This window comes from Rhinichthys klamathensis, unplaced genomic scaffold (genome assembly GCF_029890125.1).
Source record: "Rhinichthys klamathensis goyatoka isolate OS25496 unplaced genomic scaffold, OSU_Roscu_1.1 h1tg000036l_1, whole genome shotgun sequence".
NCBI classification, from domain to species: domain Eukaryota; kingdom Metazoa; phylum Chordata; class Actinopteri; order Cypriniformes; family Leuciscidae; genus Rhinichthys; species Rhinichthys klamathensis.
Window position 1 is genome coordinate 8,906,687 of NW_026606584.1, and position 21,555 is coordinate 8,928,241.

A 21,555-nucleotide genomic window follows, 5' to 3' on the forward strand; every position below is an offset into this window, starting at 1 on the left:
AGACTTACCATTTCAGTATAGTTGAGTTTAAATTAAAAGTATTTATTTCTAAAATACTTTGCACAGTTAAAGGTTGTCTTAATACAAACAATGGCCAACAAAACAAAAACAAAAGTATGAGTTGTTCATTTACTTCTGCATTTCTAAATAAGATTAATAAAATGATTACCGCTTTGACTGTGCTACCAATAATACCTCATCTAATGTATATATATATATATATATATATATATATATACATTCTAATGTATATATATATACACTCACCGGCCACTTTATTAGGTACACCTGTCCAACTGCTCGTTAACACTTAATTTCTAAGCAGCCAATCACATGGCGGCAACTCAGTGCATTTAGGCATGTAGATATGGTCAAGACAATCTCCTGCAGTTCAAACCGAGCATCAGTATGGGGAAGAAAGGTGATTTGAGTGACTTTGAACGTGGCATGATTGTTGGTGCCAGAAGGGCTGGTCTGAGTATTTCAGAAACTGCTAATCTACTGGGATTTTCACGCACAACCATCTCTAGGGTTTACAGAGAATGGTCCGAAAAGAAAAAACATCCAGTGAGCGGCAGTTCTGTGGGCGGAAATGCCTTGTTGATGCCAGAGGTCAGAGGAGAATGGCCAGACTGGTTCGAGCTGATAGAAGGGCAACAGTGACTGAAATAACCACTCGTTACAACCGAGGTATGCAGCAAAGCATTTGTGAAGCCACAACACGCACAACCTTGAGGCGGATGGGCTACAACAGCAGAAGACTCCACCGGGTACCACTCATCTCCACTACAAATAGGAAAAAGAGGCTGCAATTTGCAAGAGCTCACCAAAATTGAACAGTTGAAGACTGGAAAAATGTTGCCTGGTCTGATGAGTCTCGATTTCTGTTGAGACATTCAGATGTTAGAGTCAGAATTTGGCGTAAACAGAATGAGAACATGGAACCATCATGCCTTGTTACCACTGTGCAGGCTGGTGGTGGTGGTGTAATGGTGTGGGGGATGTTTTCCTGGCACACTTTAGGCCCCTTAGTGCCAATTGGGCATCGTTTAAATGCCACGGCCTACCTGAGCATTGTTTCTGACCATGTCCATCCCTTTATGGCCACCATGTACCCATCCTCTGATGGCTACTTCCACCATGTCACAAAGCTCTAATCATTTCAAATTGGTTTCTTGAACATGACAATGAGTTCACTGTACTAAAATGGCCTCCACAGTCACCAGATCTCAACCCAATAGAGCATCTTTGGGATGTGGTGGAACGGGAGATTCGCATCATGGATGTGCAGCCGACAAATCTGCGGCAACTGTGTGATGCCATCATGTCAATATGGACCAAACTCCCTGAGGAATGCTTCCAGCACCTTGTTGAATCTATGCCACGAAGAATTGAGGCAGTTCTGAAGGCAAAAGGGGGTCCAACCCGTTACTAGCATGGGGTACCTAATAAAGTGGCCGGTGAGTGTATATATATACAGTATATAAACATTTATTATTTTCTTCCTTAGGTGTAAAATGTTTTAATTGGAGAAAAAACACAGAGTGTGACAGTGCATTATTAATCACTCAAGTGCTATGTAAACATATATTTGTCTTATCTAAATCTTTGGTGACTCTTCCTGCTAGAGCCACTCTGTTCTTATACTCAGGGTTAAAACTCTCATTCTTCTTTTGACAGATGAGTCTGAGTGCTTCATTTGCCGAGATGTGGGCCTGGTGGGTGAGGATCCACTGAGAACCTTCTGTGATTGTAAGAATCTCGTGGCTCACCACAGCTGCTTGCTCACCTGGATCAAAAAGGTACAATCAGCATTTTATTCATCCGTACACTACAAAACTCTGGCTGGTAACCCTTTCAAGTTGTCATTCTGGGACTAAAGCCCAATTTATACTTCTGCGTCGAATTTACGCCATAGCTACGTCATAGGCTGTGTAGCACACAGTGTTTCCCCTAGAAATTTCTCCAGCAGCGGTGCTGTCACGTGCCGGAGGAAGTTACCAAGTCGCGCGCGGGAGGGTCCAGGGGCGTACCTCCGGAAGAATTGTTTTTTTTTTTAAATAACCCCTTAAACCATGACTTCTGGCAAGTTTTGCGGATAGAAATTGACATTTTGAGACAATTTAAATATGACATACCATCAACAGATTCAATGCATGATTATCGCAGCACGTACCTTGAACTGGTCACAAACAGAAACCTTCATTTTATCATTTTAGACAGGATTTTTCACGTTTTTGTTTTGTGTTAATTTTCAGCTATAAGGTAGATATTGATAGGGGAAAAATGAAATGGCACAACCCAGAAAAAGATTATTTAGAATTTATTGAAATTTTTATCTTAATGGCAAAGGCCACACCCAATCTGGGAGCACTTAATTTTTCTAACATTTTTAAAAGCAAAAGTTTTATGTTAACATTATTTAATGCACAATGAATGAACTGATCAAACATGAACAATCAAGTGTTTGTATTAAATAACATTCACAAACATTAATTCATGTTGTAAAAATATATTGTTAACTCAATGTGTTGATGTTAGATAACGCATTAGGTAATGTTAATGAATGGTGTCTTATTGTAGTGTTACCCAACAATACAGGAGAAAAAACGTGTTTTATTTGACTTGACTGTACTTTTATTTAATCCAAAACTGTGTTCATATTTAATTTTAAAAGGCTTTTTAAACCTGCTAAGAGTTATCCAGCCAAGAATAAGCCTAGAACTGCTTTTCTGACGGACTAATAATGACATAAACAGTACTTGGGTGTCGGTCCGATACTGTGCTCATGTACTCCTACTCGTAAAACTACCCCGATACAACCACACCCGAGTCCACTTTAGGGGCCGTTCACATATCGCGTTTTTTGCAGGCAAATTCGTTATTTCAATTGTAGGTGCGCGTGGCGAGATGAAAACATCGTAACATCTCATCTCAACAGGCCATGTGACAAAAACCAACCGATCAGCTTCGGCATTTCCGTAACAACATCGAAAGCTCGGCCGAACAGCTGATCATAGCTGTACAGGGCGGCTTTTTATTTCTCATCTCCATAAATATATCTAGTAGTAAAGCTAATGCAAGGGCTAGAAATCAATTAATTCTTTGCTGATACTTCCTCGTCCTCATGGAGAGCGCCGCTTTCTCCTTTCCACAAGCGCTTGCTCTCCCGTGGAGTCTGTCGTTGCTACGAGCACGCTTCCCGCGCGCCTACATTTGAAATAACGAATTTGCACGCGCAGAAAAACGCGCTATGTGAACGGCCCCTTATGGCAACGTGACATTAGCCTAATCGAAAATATTTCCATATGTGGCTCTTTCCTCCTTTCTTGTCAACAAATGGATTCAGAGCCACCGCATTAGCAGCGCCGGCGGTCGCCATGTCTCAGTGTTTTTAGGTGTGTAAGTGAATGTCGTGATATTACTGATCATGTGAAGATTTTGTAGCGGCACTGAAAATCCAGTGGTGGCGCTTCGCCACTGCTAAATACATTGTAGGGGAAACACTGAGTACGCATACCCTTCGGCTTACCCTGACGTGCACCTCTCCAAAAATGGAACAACGTGTCAATTCTACGCGGATGCAAGTGCTGTGATTGGTCTACTAGAACCCCTACCTCAGATTTCACATGCTCCTTCTGCATGTGTAATTGCGCATCAACACGGACAAGGACGCAGACGTATAAATGAAAACCAACGCGTAGCCTGCAGCGTAGAGGATAAGGCGTAGCTCCGACGCAGAAGTATAAATCAGCCTTGATCTGAACAAAAAGCCTCAGACTGTAGCTAACATAAAGCATGTGCCTGCATAGATGTGTTTAAATCAATAAACATCAGTCCTTTAGATTCTTAACCACCCAGGCTGTTCTCCATTCTCTAACTATTGGAGGCCATGTAACACTATGCAGAAGACATAGTTGTTTTGTTGTATCCTAACAATTTTTCTTGTTAATTAAAACTTCAGATGGGCTGGTTGAAGGAGCGTTCTGTCTTTTGTTGGGGTGTAGCTGGATGTCTTTTGTCTTGTATCCCGAACCGTGCATGTGCCCTCCTCTGGCTCTGCGCTACATTAAGTCCTGGAGGTGGAGGTGGTAGGGGGCCTTCCTAACCCCAGCCTCCCAGGGCAGGCACAGTTTGAGTGGGCAAAGTGATAAATACACACGGCTCGTCGTACATCATCACTGCACTCCAGATATCAATAGCCCACTGGAATGATTAATAACAGCCGATACTTCCTGTAGTTAGTTCTTTTTAATTAAACCATGCTTTGTGCAAGCACAAATGGATTCTAGAGCAGAGGAAAGGAAATATTCTTAAAGATTATGTTATCAACCATTAAAGGGATAGTCCACCCAAAAATGGTGCCATTTACTCATCCTCATGTGATTCCAATTACGTATCACTGTCTTTGGAACACAGAAGATGATATTTTGAAGAAGAGCTGTTTCTGACCATCCTATGAGTGTCAGATTGGTCCAGAATAACATTGGACCCTATTGACTGTTCGCAAAGACCCACTCTATTTAGTTACTGTTACTTCGTCCAACAAGCCATGGCGCTCTTACACCACATATCATGTTCTCTGATAAATACATTGCGGAGCAGAGAGGATACTGACAACGCGCCAACAGGCAGGAGAGAACAGGTTACTTTTGATATGAAACAAAGTCTCAGCTTTCAAAGTTTGCCTTTTCTTTAAGACATTTAAACAATAAATACCGTTTTGTGGCTCTTTAATGTGTCGTGATAGATTAATCTCAGTTAAAGCTGTTTGTGAACCGATCATCTCTTCCTTCTAGTTAAGTTATGGATATCAAATAAAGATGGAATGCTGTTTCAACCGCAGAAAGTCGTCAATACACACCGTTTTTCAAGTTCAAGTCCACTGATGTTTATCTACTACAACTCTCCTGACTGTTTTGTCAGACAAAATGTCGGATTATGATTGATCAGATTGCCTGTCTCAAACTCCGGGCGAAGGGTGAATTGACTTTCTTTTAATAAATAAAATTTGATTTTTATTATATCAATTAGTGCTGTCAATTGATTAAAAAATTAACTAATTAATCCCACGCTTTTCTGCAATTAATCACACCTAACATTAAAGTTTTTAATATATTTTTATATTGAAATACTTTTACATTGAATCTCCAAAATAATGTAGAAACAACATAAAGACGGTATATTTTAAATATTTGTTTAATGCCATCTTTTTACTAAGCACTGTGAATGAAGGCCAGTATCATTGATGCCAGTACTGGTACTGATGTCTCAGGTAGGTCTAACATAGATTCTGCATTAATATACAGAAATTAAATATAATTGAGAATTTAAGACTGTGCTTACGAGGATACTCAACAGAACGGGAATTTTGACATAATTTTGTGTTTTTGACCGTTCAAGCGTTAAAGAGAACAGTACACGCAGTACAGATTTTAGTTCTTTTTTTTGCATCTTATCGCGCTTGAATGGTTTAACTCTCTGGGGTCGGCGGTCTCGCCGGCGATACCAGCTCACTTTTTTCCTTATCAGTGCAAAAGAGACTCAAATTACTCTGTTAATTTTGATCTTACATATAAGTGTTGTACATCATTAGATCCTGTTAAGTTTCTATTTTTTTTGTGGATACTCACAATAAAAACAAAGTGTTGTGCTTTTCACCAAATAAAGAAAAACAAACATGATGCGAGTTTTGCGTTCTCTCTGTCAGTGAAGTCCATTCTGAAACGCGTCCTAAGATTAACTGTAACTCCGCGATTACTTGTCACACAGGCACGAGAGGTTTTTCTTTATGAAGCTTGAATTCTCTTCTTTTAAATGAAGTAATATATATAAAAAACAAATATTCTCAGTTTATGCAATCTGTATGAAAAGAGAGTGCTGTCAGTATTTTTTCCCCCAGCTCATTACACTTCATTACGCGTTAATCTGACACGCCCACGGACGACGCGCGCTATTCAAACGCAAATGTCGAGGCAAGCCATGACAACGCCCACATCAGCTGTTCCACCGCGGCGGTAAAATGTGTGGTGTATTTGCTGCCTTTTACCGCTAAGAGGCGCTACAATCATAGACTCTGAAAAGTGTTCGTTTATTCCGGTTTATTCTCTCTAATGCGTAATCTGCTGCCGCACCGCGCTGATTCAGAGCGATTGAAAGCTGGTAGCAGAAGAATTCAACAAGTGAAACGTAGTTAAAATAATTCATAATCACAATACTGAAATTAGGCTACTGAAATGTAATTGAATAAATAATGAAAACATTTCAACATAAAACATTGCAATAAAAACATTTAGGCTACATGAACGAGGCTTTACAACTTTAACAGCGTACAGACGATAGCTCAGTGATCAACGCAACACACGAGCTTCGAGGAGCTTCAACAGACCCGAGATCGAATCTCAATGTAGCATAGATGTTGTTAACCGATGTTGTCCTACGTTTATATTTTCCCACCTTGATGCTTAAATAGGTAACTGTTTATATCTGTTTACTTATTTAAAGTCAAGAGTTTTGTTTGATTATCATTACAACATAAATTTGCTACATTCCTGTAGAACCGCAGCCGCTGCACAAACGACAAAAACTGATGAAGATTGTCAGCCGATCAGAAAATGAAAATGAAGAAGCTCGTCTTTAGTCTGCTAAATTATTGTGTAATGTAAAAGAACACTAAAATTACTTAAGTTTGAAACCAAGTTCGAACATTTCAAGGTTTAAATTGTTTAATTTAAAACAGGGTTGCATCTTGTTTAGAGTTTATTTCTTTTGCGATGCAAAATAAGAAACACTAGGCTAATCTTATTCTTGCGACATTTTAAATTTGTATTGCCAAAGAAATTACAGCTAAATTAAACAATTAAAACAGTAGGCCTACAAAACGAAAATTGTCCAAAGAAACATAATTAAATTAAAAACATGCGTTTCTCTTTGCCTCTCTCGCGCTGGATCTCTTTTTAACAAGTTTATTTAGTCTCCCTCGCTGCGCGCGCGGGTCTCTCTCTCGAAATTAATCATTTCAGGGTAAAAACACATCATACAGCTGATAATACTGTATATGTCGCTGCGTGTCAGCCATACAAATCACGAAAAAATTATTTAACCTTTAATTGTTGCTTCAAAGACACAGCATGCCTTGTTGAATTCACCTTACAATAACTTCAATTGAAATTTTGTGTGAAAAAAAAACTTTAAATAGGCTACAATAAATAAACTACAATATTTATAATTTAATAAGATATGGGGCCTACATTTGGACACAGATTTATCCTTACAATAATTTTGCCTGCTCATCAGGCTGGCTATCCGACACTCTCCATATGAAAGAGGAACATTAACACCTTTGTCCAGCAACTGTCCCTCCAACCCCCCACAGGCTATCGGAGTCTGAGGCTGACTTAACACAAAGAGAAGTCGCAATTCACACTTAAATCGCCATTCTAGACAGTGTTGATAATGAAGGAATTAAATGATTTAAGTTACATGTAGCCTAGTGATATTTCTGTCATAAAAGTTTATTACTAAATATTTCATTATTTCAATAATTGATGAAATAAAACTGGTTTGGGGCAGCTTTTTCCAAGCAAAACTAAATATAATCTGAAAAAACGCTTGTGAATTTGTTGTCACTTAATATTAAAGTCTACAGGGATCTTTGGATCCTTACAACCAGGCATGCAATTTGTGAATTAAGTTTTTATTTTATTTTGTATTATTCAAATAAATATCGAAACACGGTGCTTCGTGGTAATGCTGCTAAATTAAATAACATTTATAGAATAATTATGAACTTAAATGAAACAATATCGCAACATTTCGACAAATACATTATTATGTTTTTACATTTTAATTCAGGGCGATTTAGCCTACATTTAATTAGAGCGAGATTTTCACCCATGTCTTGTCATTTTCTCATTGGGAAGCGCATGTTTGAGTAGATCCTCTGTACCTCTCGTTTTCATATGGATTAGCCTACATAATCAGATAACATTTATTAGCCTAAATATTTAGACATTTAAAGGCTTTAGACATAGCCGATTTCTTATCGTGACTGAGCTGAAGTGGCTTTCGGTTCATTTTTGTGACGCGCAGTTCCCGGAGACAGAGACGACAGATATACTGTTTTTGTCGTTAGCCTAATATGAATACAAGTTTACAGTTTTGAACGATGTAAGCTACTCTACTCTTATCTGTATGACCAAAAAATTACGGAGTCGCCTATTAAGTTATTTTAGCTGTAATAATGAGATAAATAAATTAATCTAAATGAACGCGCCGCCGCGTTTGTCGAACACTAACTCACGATGCCAGAATAAAACCCGACTTTAGAAAAATGCATAGGGTCACTCGGCGTGGTGTGCCAAAACACTTAATTATAAACTTCAATATTTCATTCAAAATAATCTCAACACGCTTTGTGAAATTTTGAAAAGCCGTGCATGCATTAAGGCCACTGGAACTAATGAACAACTGAAACGCTGGTTTTGATTTTATTGTTTTTCGTTTAAACGTGCCTGTTGCATATCTCTATTTTATATATTTGATATTGGTGAAGTAGCCTATAGCATTGATTAGCTGTGGAGGGAGGGGTGTGGGGATTAAAATAATTCAGCAGAAGTAGGGATGTTTAGACCAGAAGGAAATCCCAGTCCCCCCTGGCAAATCACACTTTACTTAAAACCATGTTTTTAAAAACTCTAGGTTGTAGGGAACAGACCTCTCTGCCATGCGCGCGCACGGTTTGGAGCACAATATCTGTCTCGCATGCACGCTCGCTCTAAATAGATTACGGGATATTTTAACTAATTTACGGTATAACTAGTCGATCACGAGTGGCTCAACAGGTAGATCTATAGATAAACTATATCTTTCAGGAATTTGACCGACCGGGTTGACACTTCAGCGTGAGAAATCGGGGGGGTGGCGTGAGAGCCTGGAATAAAAAAATAAAAAAATATATATAGCCTATATAAAACAAAACTGTATGGTGTAACAGAGTTTTAGAGCTAGACAAATCTCTCTGCAATAATAAATATAAAATATACAGCAGACCATGTTTGTGCGGGATTTGAACCTGTGTCATCTTGATGATGAACCATCAGTTCTACCGCTCGGCTATGAATTTTGTTACTGAGAAATAACCAAACGTTTGATTCTCACATGAGCGAGAAAACGTTTTGTCTTTAGCCTGTGAGTGTAGGCCTACTTTAACCTTTTACAGTTTTAAAAGATTATATCTTATCTGTATGACCAACAATTTGTTGTAGGCTTATTTGGAAATTACCATAACTTGTAGTATTTCATCCTTAGGCTACTGTTAATAGACATTAGCCCCACTTACGTTTTGCTAAATGTCCCTTTGCGCCACCTGGCGGTCATTTCGCGTACGACTTTGAAATGCGACTGGTTTATTTTTACCGCGGTGGATGGCTAAAAATGGTATGTGGATGGCTAAAATGTGTGACTAAAAATGTGCTTTTGGCTTTCATTTATATTTTGATTGTTTGTATATATATATATATATATATATGTATATGTATATATATATATATATATATATATATATATATATATATATATATGTATATATATATATATATATATATATATATATATATATATATATATATATATATATATATATATAATGAGCCTTTCATTCAGGGGTGTCACACAAGAAAGAATGCAAGGACAATATATATATATATATAAATAAATAAATATTTATATACACACACACACACACACACACACACACACACATATATATATATATATATATATATGTGTGTGTGTGTGTGTGTGTGTGTGTGTGTGTGTGTATATAAATATTTATTTATTTATATATATATATTGTCCTTGCATTCTTTCTTGTGTGACACCCCTGAATGAAAGGCTCATTAGTATGCAGTCTGCTCAGGTGAGAACTGCCTAATTATTCATGAGGGGGTTGGGCCGATCCGCCCATCCGCATATTGCCTTTGCAAACAAAAAAATGTTTTTCACAATTTAAAACAATCTATTGTTTTATGTGAATGATTAGCCAGAATGATTTTCAGATCAATTTGAAGCAAATACTCTAGGCGACAACATCCACTAGTCAAAAGTCTTGTGGACAGATATTTAGTATGTTATTTGTGGCCATATATTAGAAAATTTATTTTTTAGTTTTTTCAATAACCACGCATAAACAATATTCTCTCAAAAATACAAACATGTACATACATGTTGCTCACATATAATGGTAGCCCTGTGTGTGCTATATAGAGTGTAATTTCACCTGTGCCATTAATATGTTTATAAGCAACTGAAAAATGCACAAATGTCAGAGCATGCCAAAACATCTCAAGGACCCCGAAAACACCTCAGACCCCAGAGGGTTAATAGCATTTCAATGAATGATAGTGTGATCAAATACTGTTGCGCAGCCAAAGGATGAAGATTTTCAGTGATGGCAATTAAAAATAAATAAATATATATATATATATATATATATATATATCAATTTCGGTCTGTTACTCTGCCAATGAATACAACTTCAAAAGATTTGGGACATAGCGCAACATCCCCTGGTGAACATCCACTTTCATTCTATGAAAAAGAGAAGTGAGAATGTCCTGCTTAACATCTCCTAACACAGTGTTGTCCAAAGTCGGTCCTGGAGTGCCACTGTCCTGCAGAGTTTAGCTCCAACTTGCCTCAACACACCTGCCTGGAAGTTTCTAGAATGAGACCTTGATTAGCTGGTTTAGGTTTGTTTAGTTGGGCTTAAAGCTAAACTTTGCTGGACAGTGGCCCTCCAGGAACAGGATTGGACACTCCTCTCCCAACATCATAAAAAAAAAAATCATATAGGTTTGGAATAACATGAGGGTGAATAAATTGTCAGAATATAAGTGTCTCTAATAATTTCCGGTCACCTCTTTATGATTTCTGAGGCAAAAGCCAAACCTTACAAAAAAGAATGACCAGGCAAATAAATACTAACAAATCTAACTGTATTTCAAAGCAATGGTCGTAATTAGCCGGACCTCCCAGGCTAGCATGAAAGCGCACCGGCAAAAGCAACTCAACAGCAAAACTAATTTTGACTGTGCCTGTCTCTGTTTTGCGCTGTTTAGACTATAACTACGATTTGCCAGCAGTGTGATCACTTGCCCCAACAGTTAATGACAGTTAATGCTGTTTTTGTCTTCTCATGCATGATGCACTGAAAGTCCCACTAAACCCTGTTTATTCAGCAGCCTTTCCATAAACACTGGATCTCTGAGTCCACCACAGACCCCACCACACTTTTCCAAAACAGCACACTGTACCAAGACGCCCACAGACATATGCACATACACATGAAAACACATACACGCATACAAACACACAGAAGCCAAGCTTATTGTTTTCCAGAACGAAATTGAAACCAGCAGATTTCCCCTGCCGTCATGCCTAAAGTATTCCAAAATAGAGAGTCCAAATCCACAGTGAGATTATAGTGATCAAAAGACGCATTTTTCAAATGTGACAAAGGCTGCTGAAGGATTTGTCTATATTTTACAGTTCACTTATTCCACTTTGGAAGTCTGATCGTGTCTTGTTTTAGTTCTCTGTTTTCCTATCTAAAAGAGTATGCAAGTTTGAATAAGTTTATTAAGAATAAATAGATGTCCATGAATGAGAGAAATTGCATTTTATGTGACAGATTTGTCTTTTATTGAAATAATGTTTTTTTTTTTATGCAGGGTACCACAAATATAGATCCGTCACCAGAAGCCAGTTTGTTTGTACATATTCATGCATATTTATATGCATTGCGATATTTACAATATACAGTGCGTATTTATTGTATGTATCTTCTGTACCAAATAATTAGCAGTTCCCTTGCAGCACTTTTAAAATGTTCATATTTTAAATATAATAGTGCATTATATTAAAATGTAATTTATTTGTAAACATTAACTTATTTATTAGCATTAACATTCAGCATAATGAATTTCACTGAAAAAAACCATGAATTTTATCATTTTAATTTGGTTTTCCTTTAGCTTATGACAGCATGCTGATAATCATGTTATCTATCATGTTTTGAGAATGATAAAAAAAAACATCTTCTGCTTTGATGAAAGCAAGAACATCTGACTGTCTGAACAAATGAGTTTATTAGGTAAATTCCACAAATTTGCCTAATTGAATAGTGACCTAAAAATGGTGCAGACAAATAAACCTTTCTTTTTCATTTCACATGATAACATAATACAATCCTAAAAAAATCTACTTACTAGTTTAAATTAGATTTTACATCTCAGATATTAAATGTGGTCTGTATAGACAATGCTTTTGCTTTGATATACAGTAATTGGTAGATGGATGCACTGTGTTTGATGATGAATACTGCATTCTATTTTGATGATATTTTTACTCTTTAAAAAAAAAGCAATTATCCTGCTGCACAAGCCTTTATTATTCTGACCAAGATTTGTGGGACAGTAGACCCTGTTCTTAAAACACACACACACACACACACACACACACACACACACACACACACACACACACACACACACACACACACACACACACACACACACACACACACACACACACACACACACACACACACACACACACACACACACACACACACACAATGACTCACGCTTCTTTTAAATGGAAGGAGAGGAGAGAAGGAAAGGAAAGAGGAGACGTTGCGAGACAGTGTGCCTCTGACAGTGGAGCTGAAATCAGCGATCGACCTGTCACTTCTTGTCTGATTGCCATCTCCCTGAAAGAAGGTCAGGCATATACGCCTAAAGTGCCTCTTAACCACATTTTATGAAGCCAGAAAATGTAATCCAATAACCGTTTGACTCGTGATTGCTTTACGCTTGGCGGCTGGGAACGATACTACTCTTAAAAGCAGCTTAGGTAAAAAAGAGAAAGAAAAGAGAACAAAGGCAAATTCCAGGTCCTTATCTAATTTCAGGAAGAGCAGTTACAGTGCAACTGCAGTGGCCAAGAACCAGCCGAAGAAAACAAAATGCTCATAATTCATTTTCTCTTCCTGGCTAATATATACTTCAAATACGGTCTGGCTCATAACAATGTAGTTGGACTTATTGTCCGTGACAAGGCAGAGAAGAAGCTTTTCAGGCCAGCAATCTTTAACACTGCCCTCTTCCTCTGTTCAAGCTCAGAGAGACAAATAACATGGCACAAAAACTAATTAGCGAGCGGGAACTAGTTAAGAGAATGGCCTGAGAGTGGAAGCAGGGAGCCCGAGGCTTGATTTAAATATAGGGCCAGAGTCAGTGACTGAGTGTGCCTGGGAGATCCTGCCCCCTCAAGGCACACCACTTGCTGACCTTTGACCCTCATTAGGCAGAGGGCATTCCTGGTAGGATGAGGCCCTCAGTGGTGTACAAGGGCGTACGAGGAATCGGAACGACCACGTTAGACCCGCCCCGCACCAGAACCACGACCCGTCATTACTCAGAGAGCTTTCCCCACGAGAAAGAGAGAGAAAGAAAGTTGCTATTGAGATACCACAGATCAAGGACAATGTCATCTATTACTGCTCCGCACAGGGCTCATGTCAAAACCACCGCAATTACTTGCTTCATATACCCACATAAATATGTTTTCCATTTTTTTTTTATGAAAGTCTGCCATCTGGTTTCAGTCTATTGCAGTTAATGGAAATGATCTTGCATGAAAAAAAGAATACGCTTTCCAAATATGTAATCTAATCCATGTGAAATAACCCTCAGAGTTGTGGAGTAAATGACAAGAGAAAGTAGATATGATTATGGTGTGCAGAGAGTCTTTAAAATGCTAACAACTAGCTGCATTTATACTGTTCGCATGCAGTGCAGGTTTAAACAAAATATATAAAGAAAAAATCTTTTAAAAAAGTTTGCATATGTGTTTTTTGTCGAGGATCATAAATGATTACATCAGGCTTTTATGGCTCATATATTGTTTAGGGAGATTAGATCTTGTACTGAAGAAGAACAAAACAAAGAGAAAAAAAAAATATGGAATGTGGTGCAGCCAAAAAGTAAGATGCAATTCTGATAGATTGTAATGTCTATCAATGTGATCTTTAACAGTATAGCAGACTACTTGGTCATAGTAAGATAATATTAAAATGCTTAGTTTTATGATCAAAGCTCTGTAGTTTAAAAACATTTTGTAATGCAATGCAATATAATGATGATTGAGAGAAAATAAACATTGTATAAGCCTAATGTACCATATTCCATACACACATTTTAAAACATGATGTATGGATAATCAAGTAAGCCTAACTTGCTTCAGTCCAGCAAGTGTTTATCTTGAATATTAACAATATAAAAGTGATTCTTAACAACAGAAAAGTTATCCTTAAGTTAAAATCAATAAAGATGTCACAGAAAAAAATACACCACGACCTGAAGGTGGACACTTTTAGAATTAAAAGGTCTTTTACTTGCTAAAAAGGTATTAATCAGACAACAGAAGCTATATAGTAGATTGTGTAACAGGTTTTTCAGCAAAGTTTTGATCATGTTGATAATTGAGAGGCCTTATCAAAAAAAGATAAATTAGGCAATGTTCAAGCAATGTCAGAATAGAATATTTAAATATGAAAATGAAGTATTAAATACACTGTTATTTTTCTAAAAGCGTTAAATAAATTATTTTGAGATAAATGCAGAAAGATTTATGAGGCATTATTAGAAAATTTGTTACATAAATGGATGTTGCAGATTTTTGTCTGATTTATTGTCTTATTCAATAAGGTTGATGTGTAACAACGCTGTTTAAGGACGTGCCTGTTTCTTGGTGTCTGCGTGTGACATATGAGTGCAGTTAAGTGGGTTCTGTGTGTGTGAAAGTAATTTTAAGTGGTTGAGTTTAGATACCATTTCTCTCTCGCTCTCCCTCCCTCTCTCATGGTTTGATAATTCCCATCATTGCAAACAGACATGCATTTCCATTCATTAGCCAAACACTCTTAGCAATCAGGCCATAGCGCCAGGGGCACCAGGCCTCTTGTAAAATCACATCGCTTAATAGCACTGTTCTATAATTATATGCCATTAACATCTATCAAAATGAGCTCCCACATGTCATGCATATAAGCTCTGGATTTAGCAACTGTGTTCCCCCACTCTACGTCTTTCCATTATGGAGACCAGCATCCATTGGGATAAAATAGGCTAATTGCTAATGTGTAATATTTGTACAATGGGCTCCTTAATTATTTAGATAATTAATTCTAGTTGTATCCCATTTTATCAACCAAGCAACCTCTTAATTATCATATATGGAATAGCTGAGCTATATCAAATGCATGATACATAACATGTTGATTATGAAAAGTGGCCGTTCACCGTAGAGAACATCTGTTGTTCCATTTAGTGCTCATCTTTTTGAAATAAACATCTTAAACGGTCAGTAAAGGATTACAAAATATATTTTTACACAAAATGTCTTTGGTAATCTAAAAAAGAACCTGGGATGTATTCAAATAATTTTTTTTTTTTAAATCAGAAAAATGAAAGGGATAGACCTCCCAAAAATGTACATTCTGTCATCATTTAACGTGAAAAGATATATATTTTTGTCCATACAATGGAAGTCAATGATAACCAAAACGTCTTCAAAATATCTTCTTCTGTGTTCTGCATTAAAAAGAAAGTCATACGGGTTTGGAATGACGGAATGAGTAAATGATGACAGAATTTTCATTTTTGGGTGAACTATCCCTTTAAGTAAATCCCTTTATTTAGAAATCATGTTTAATATGACTGAATCGTCAGCTTAGATAAACATAAGCACGTTTAAAGCATTTGTTTAAGTAGAAATAGCATCTCTGCACAAGCTCATACTTTATTCTTTTCTGAAATATTTTTAAACTTTATAGAGTGGCAAAATATTTTTACTATTTGGTTTTGGTAATTTAGATTAGATTCAGCTTTGTTGTCATTGTGTTACAGTGCAAAACCAATGAAATACACTTGGCATCCAGTTCCAGTGCAAATCGTAAATAAATTATGGTAAACTAATTTGTCAATCAGCGTTGGATGAAAACATTTGTTTAATGTTTAAATGTAAATGAGTACTGCAATGTAATATAGTGCACTGATTTTAATTTAATAAACATCCTTTCATATTTTGCATTTTTGTGTAGGGTCTGGGACGAAAGGAGAGACTGAGGTGTAGCATTTGCAATGCTGAGGTATGTTGTTTGTGTTTGTTGTTTTAGTATTATTAATACACTATTATAGTATTTATTAATATTTTGAATTAACTTTTATATTTATAATGTTAGTTTTCGTTTTAATTTTAGTAATTATGTTATGTGCTTTGGCCAATTTTTTTTAATTAATTTTTTTATATATTTCTATTTAGCTTTAATTTATATTTATTTCTGTTTAAGTTTTACTAATTTTAGTATTTCAACTTATTTTATTTCAGTTAATTGGCAACATTTCTGATTTTCATTTAAGTTTTCCGTCTAATGTTTATGTTCCATCTTAATTTCAATGATTGAAAACTAAAACAATTGTAATAGTTTTAGTAGTAGCTTTAGTTGTTAATATCGTTTGCAATCAGTTTCTCTTCCATGTCCAACTTTGTAAGTTTAAAATGAAGGAAACATCATTTTTGCAGCTCACCCTTGGTTACAGTGGTCTTTTTCATGTTCCATCACTCACTGTTATGGCTAGCCTAAAATGCAGATATGTTTGCTATTTGTTTACCTAGTATGGCGATATTGATAGTGAAAGGACAGCAGCTGCACTGTTCCTTCTCAGTGCCGGGTTTCATACCTTATTACTGAAAAGCAGTTCTGACAGAGAACAAACTCTACACTATAAACTCCTAAACCTCTAGTGTATGTCTATGATTGTGTAAGTGTGTGTGCATGTGTAATAGGTTGATGCCCTCTTGCAGCAGATAGTATTTAACTCATTAGAAGAACATCAGCTCCTGGAACAGATAGAAGCCCAAAGGATCCAGAACACAAATACTACTAATGAGCAATCATCTCTCTCTCTCTCTCTCTCTCTCTCTCTCTCTCTCTCTCTCTCTCTCTCTCTCTCTCTCTCTCTCTCTTGCTCACTCTCACTCTCTTTCACTCTCTCTCTCCCCATGTCATTGGTTTGGTCGATGAATATAAAAGCCTGTTTTTATTACATTAATAATATGCCAAGACACCCACTGTGGGAAAAATAAACGGTCATAATATTTGGCATGGGAGACGGACAACATAATATCCAAATCCATATTCAGTCTGCGAGCTCAAATTTAGCACGCTTTCTCCCCAATGTGTTCCCAATGCTAATTCCACGTGGCCATCTTGCCCGGCGCGGCAGGAGCTCATTTGTGTGAAATGGTGGATGTTGATGTGGCATCACACAGAGGGTCAGTTCTCCGCTTAGACGTGCGGTTCAACCGCCCTACTGCGTTTAGGTGTTTGCTGTGTATTCATACAAACGCTACATCTCATCTTTATATATGGCCGTGCGGAGAATAAACAGTCTGATTTGTCTTTTCTTGTGTGGAACAGTCTTCTATTTTCTCATTTTCACTCTAGTCTCTTGGATTTTTCAGTCTTTAAAAGGCTAGCATTTTAAACCATGGTCTTGATATCAAATCTTCTCCTTATTAAGTGCTTTTTAGGCTGTTTTTAGTGTTTTTTCCACATCTAAGCAACCCCCTCTTAAGGCTAAATGGTAACACCAATCCTTTCCCCCTTTCAGGCCTGTTTCATTTCATATACTCTTTTCTGTCTTTTTGACTTTTTTTGAGCTATGAGGAAACCACATTTAGATAACCTTAAGATGGCTTAAAATGTGAGTTTCTGCTACTAATAGGACATGCTGTCTTTAAAATAAGGGTAATTATTGAAAAATCCCAAACAATTTCGAAAATACCTGCATATTAACCCTTTCATTCTGCCTGGGCATAATTGTGTCAATTAAACAAATATTAATTTACTTATGTTTATTATACATTTGATAAAAGTTATATGTTTAGATAACATGTTTTAGGAAGAGAGAGAGGTAATTTAATGTCATAATTGTGAGAAAAAAATTAAGAAAAAACTAAATACTGCATTTCTGTTAACAACATATTTGATTAATTTCATATTGGATAATGAAGGCAGGTAAAGTTGTATCAAGAATCAGTGGTGTTCTTTTTGAATCAATAGCGTTTAAAAAGTCACTGTGTCTAGTCTGACTGAACTGTAGTATAACATATATTAAAATTGATTATTCCCATATTCCCTGGCAGGATATATCAGCTGCCATGTTTTAGTATTTAGGGCATCATCTGATTATCAATATTTTACTGTTAAACCTCTTTATTCGGTTTGTGATTCTGCAGCATTAAAGGATGAGTGCATTAAAAGGTTACTTTTTGGTGCTTTTTAATCGGACCCAATAGGACAACATGATCCATCCAAATATTTGATCCCATTTCCCAGAACCGATGTAAATGTAGATTCCTGGCTAGTACATGTAGCCTGAGTGATCATATGTGTGTGATCATTCAGTGACTCAAGGTCTCTCCCTGGCCTTTTCTTGTCTAGTTTTGCGCCTTGCAGCACCAAGTGGCCTCTGCAAACCTCCATAATGGCTTCCAGACTCTCCCACCTGACCATGGTAATGCAACCCAATACCGTTTAAATGGGAGTCATTTTCAGCTTTTGTTACCACAGTGAGCCTCGGGGCAACAGAGGGAAGCTGAGGACGCTGAGCAAAACAATTTAGAGGGAAGTGTAGCAGCGCTTCTGTCTCTCTTGAGTGAACACAGCTCCAGCCCGCCAATCCATGCTAGCCCATTTAAAATCCTGTTAAACTGCAACTTATCCCTACGATTCCTCACCTGCCATGCAACAACACACCTTACCAACATGCTCTTATGAATATGTCATGTGTATTCGTGTACACAGTTGCTGTTGTTTTATGGTGTGTGAAAGTTGAACATACTCATGCAAAACGTTCTATAGCGGAGACTTTCCTTTGAATTAAATTGTTTGCACCTCACAGAAACCTTTCTGCATTTTAAGATTTTCACTAAAGGAATGGTTCAGCCCAAAACTTTCAAGCTCCAAAAATGATATAAAAGTTCAATGAAGTTAATCCATATGATTATGATAAATGGATCAAAATGTAATAATTTATTCACTTTAAAATCAAATCAAAACATTCATAAATGCATGCATACAGAGACTTCATTAGATATTCCATAAAACATATGTCAAACTTCACTTGTTCTTGCATGTCATATGACCAGAAGTCATGATGTTTTAGTTTTGTGTCATCATATTTGATGTAGTCTGTGTATGTTTGCATTGATAAATATTTGATTTGGTAATATGGATTAATTTCATGCTACCTTTATGTACATTTTGTAGCTTAAAAATGTTGGGTCCCATTGACTTTCATAATATGGACAAAAACGCTTCTTTTGTGTTCCACCGAAAGAAAGAAAGTGACATGAGTTTGGAACAACATGAAAATGGGTTAAAAATAGAGATGTACCGATTGCAATTTTCTTGGCCGATTACAATTTCCGATTATTTTGTAAGTGTGACCAGCCGAAACAGATTTTTGACGATTCAGATTTTCTTTCAAAGAGCTATAATTGACAACACAAACATGTACTTTTCTTCAATGCTAAATTTTATTTTCATTAAAAAAAGTTAAAAAAGACGGCACAAACAAATGCAATAGAATAAATAAATATGAAATAAACATGGCTTTACGGTTTTCGGTATATTCAGGTAAGAAATAATACATAAATTAAAGTAATCAAATGTAAAATAACACTGGATAGTCTTCATTGTGTAAAATCAAAGATTAATGCTTACAATTAGTTACAAAAGTTATTCAGTCCAGAGTAGAGAGTGATTTTCTTTCTCTTTTGTTCTTTTATTAACATGTCTGACAGCAGCAGGAATATTAGACTGCTGTCACTTTAAGAGTTTATGCACAGATCCAGTAGAGCAGGTATGACATCACTTTGTTGGCCAAAAGGCTGAAACAATTAGCATTTTAGCACTTCCGGTTTCATCGTATCAAAGTCAATGGGTTTTTGTTTAAATGGCTGTAAAGAACACAAGCTCGAGATACTTTCACGTTTTATTCTACGACATAAAGTACATCAGTATTACGCTTTTGTGAAGCTGTTACGTGTCTTGAAAAAGGCCGTTGCTAACAAGTGGCTAAATGGCACTACAGAGGCAGTCGGGGAGATTAAACGCCATCACGCATAACAGGTCAGCTCAGTCCACTTTTACACCATCGTTATGCTTATAATTGTGCTCTTACAAACTAATCTAACTCAAACTTTTAGGGAAAATGTTTTTTAGATAAAAACTGAAAGAGTTGTCGGAAGCTTAGTGATGGTGACGTTGAATTTGTCGGTCCGTGGTGTAGTCCGTTTATAGCCTAGCTTTTTACTTCTGGCGACTGCATTTACGCTTCAAAATTGATAAAATGTCTGTCCATCAGTGAAAATTATTTTGATGGGAAAACCGTGCAAGTATCAAACTTTTGTTGATCACAGACCTTGTTTTTTTTGCGATAATTCAAAAGCCTATGGAAAAATCATATTGGGTTTTTGTCGAGGGAATCAGTGTGACGATAACTGCCGGTTGGCCTACAAAATGACGTAATACCTGCACCACATACTGTTACACAACAACGTTATCTTTAGGATCCAATTAGGATCCAAAACTGCCTGTGTTTAACTGAATACGTGTCAAGATGGGCATTTTGACATAATTTTGTGTGTATTTGACCGTTTAAGTGCAGTAAGCCACTCATTTTGATAAATGCTACTCAAGCTGCTTGAGACTGAGAGGCGGCTTGTGCGCTCCACTTAAATAGATCAGTGGTGCGCACACTTTTGGTGTGAGCACGAAACCTACTGGAGTTAGTAAAATTATGCGTAATAAAAGCACTATTTAACCAGAGCGAATGAGACGAGTGAGTGAGATAAGGCGGGTGTGGGCCGTCTGAGAAAAGAGAGTGAGACTGACGTTATTGCCTGTGTCCCGCTGGCAACAAAACGGACCGGCTCTGAATCGGAAAGACGTGAGACCTGGGGCGATCACGTGGATAATCGGCCGATTCCGGTCCCTGGCCGGTCAATTAGTGCATCTGTAGGTTAAAGATATGTTTATTAATACTTTTTTTCACACTGTCACACCATGTTCGTTCGTTGGCCATAGGAGAACCGGCACCCCAACTGAGCCTTTGCTTTGCTTAGTTGGGGACACCTAACATTCAACAATATTATTGATCTGACTGTACTGACGCTGCTGTATGAGAACTGGACGATGACACATTTTTTTGCAGAACTGCTTTATAGATTAACTAATTTAACAATATCTTCGGAACTGAATCAACACTGAACTGACTTCAGCTGAACAGTGAACGCTATTTTTTTTAGAGCTGCTTTACAGCCAAATTGAGCTTTGAATCATTATTTTACAGTGTATCACTGTAAAGCTGCTTTGAACCAATCTGTATTATTTAAAGCACAGTAAAAATAAAGGCGACTTGA

General features: G+C 37.0%; 1 long non-coding RNA gene across 1 annotated transcript in view; it reads right to left on the reverse strand.

Annotated features, from left to right (window-relative positions):
* Positions 1 to 1,595: 1,595 nt before the first annotated feature.
* Positions 1,596 to 21,555, reverse strand: part of LOC130081264 (uncharacterized) — a 73,193-nt gene continuing 53,233 nt past the window's right edge. Inside the window, exon 3 of the long non-coding RNA XR_008806710.1 lies at positions 1,596 to 1,789. This is a non-coding gene — a long non-coding RNA (uncharacterized LOC130081264). The remainder of the gene's footprint in view (positions 1,790 to 21,555) is intronic.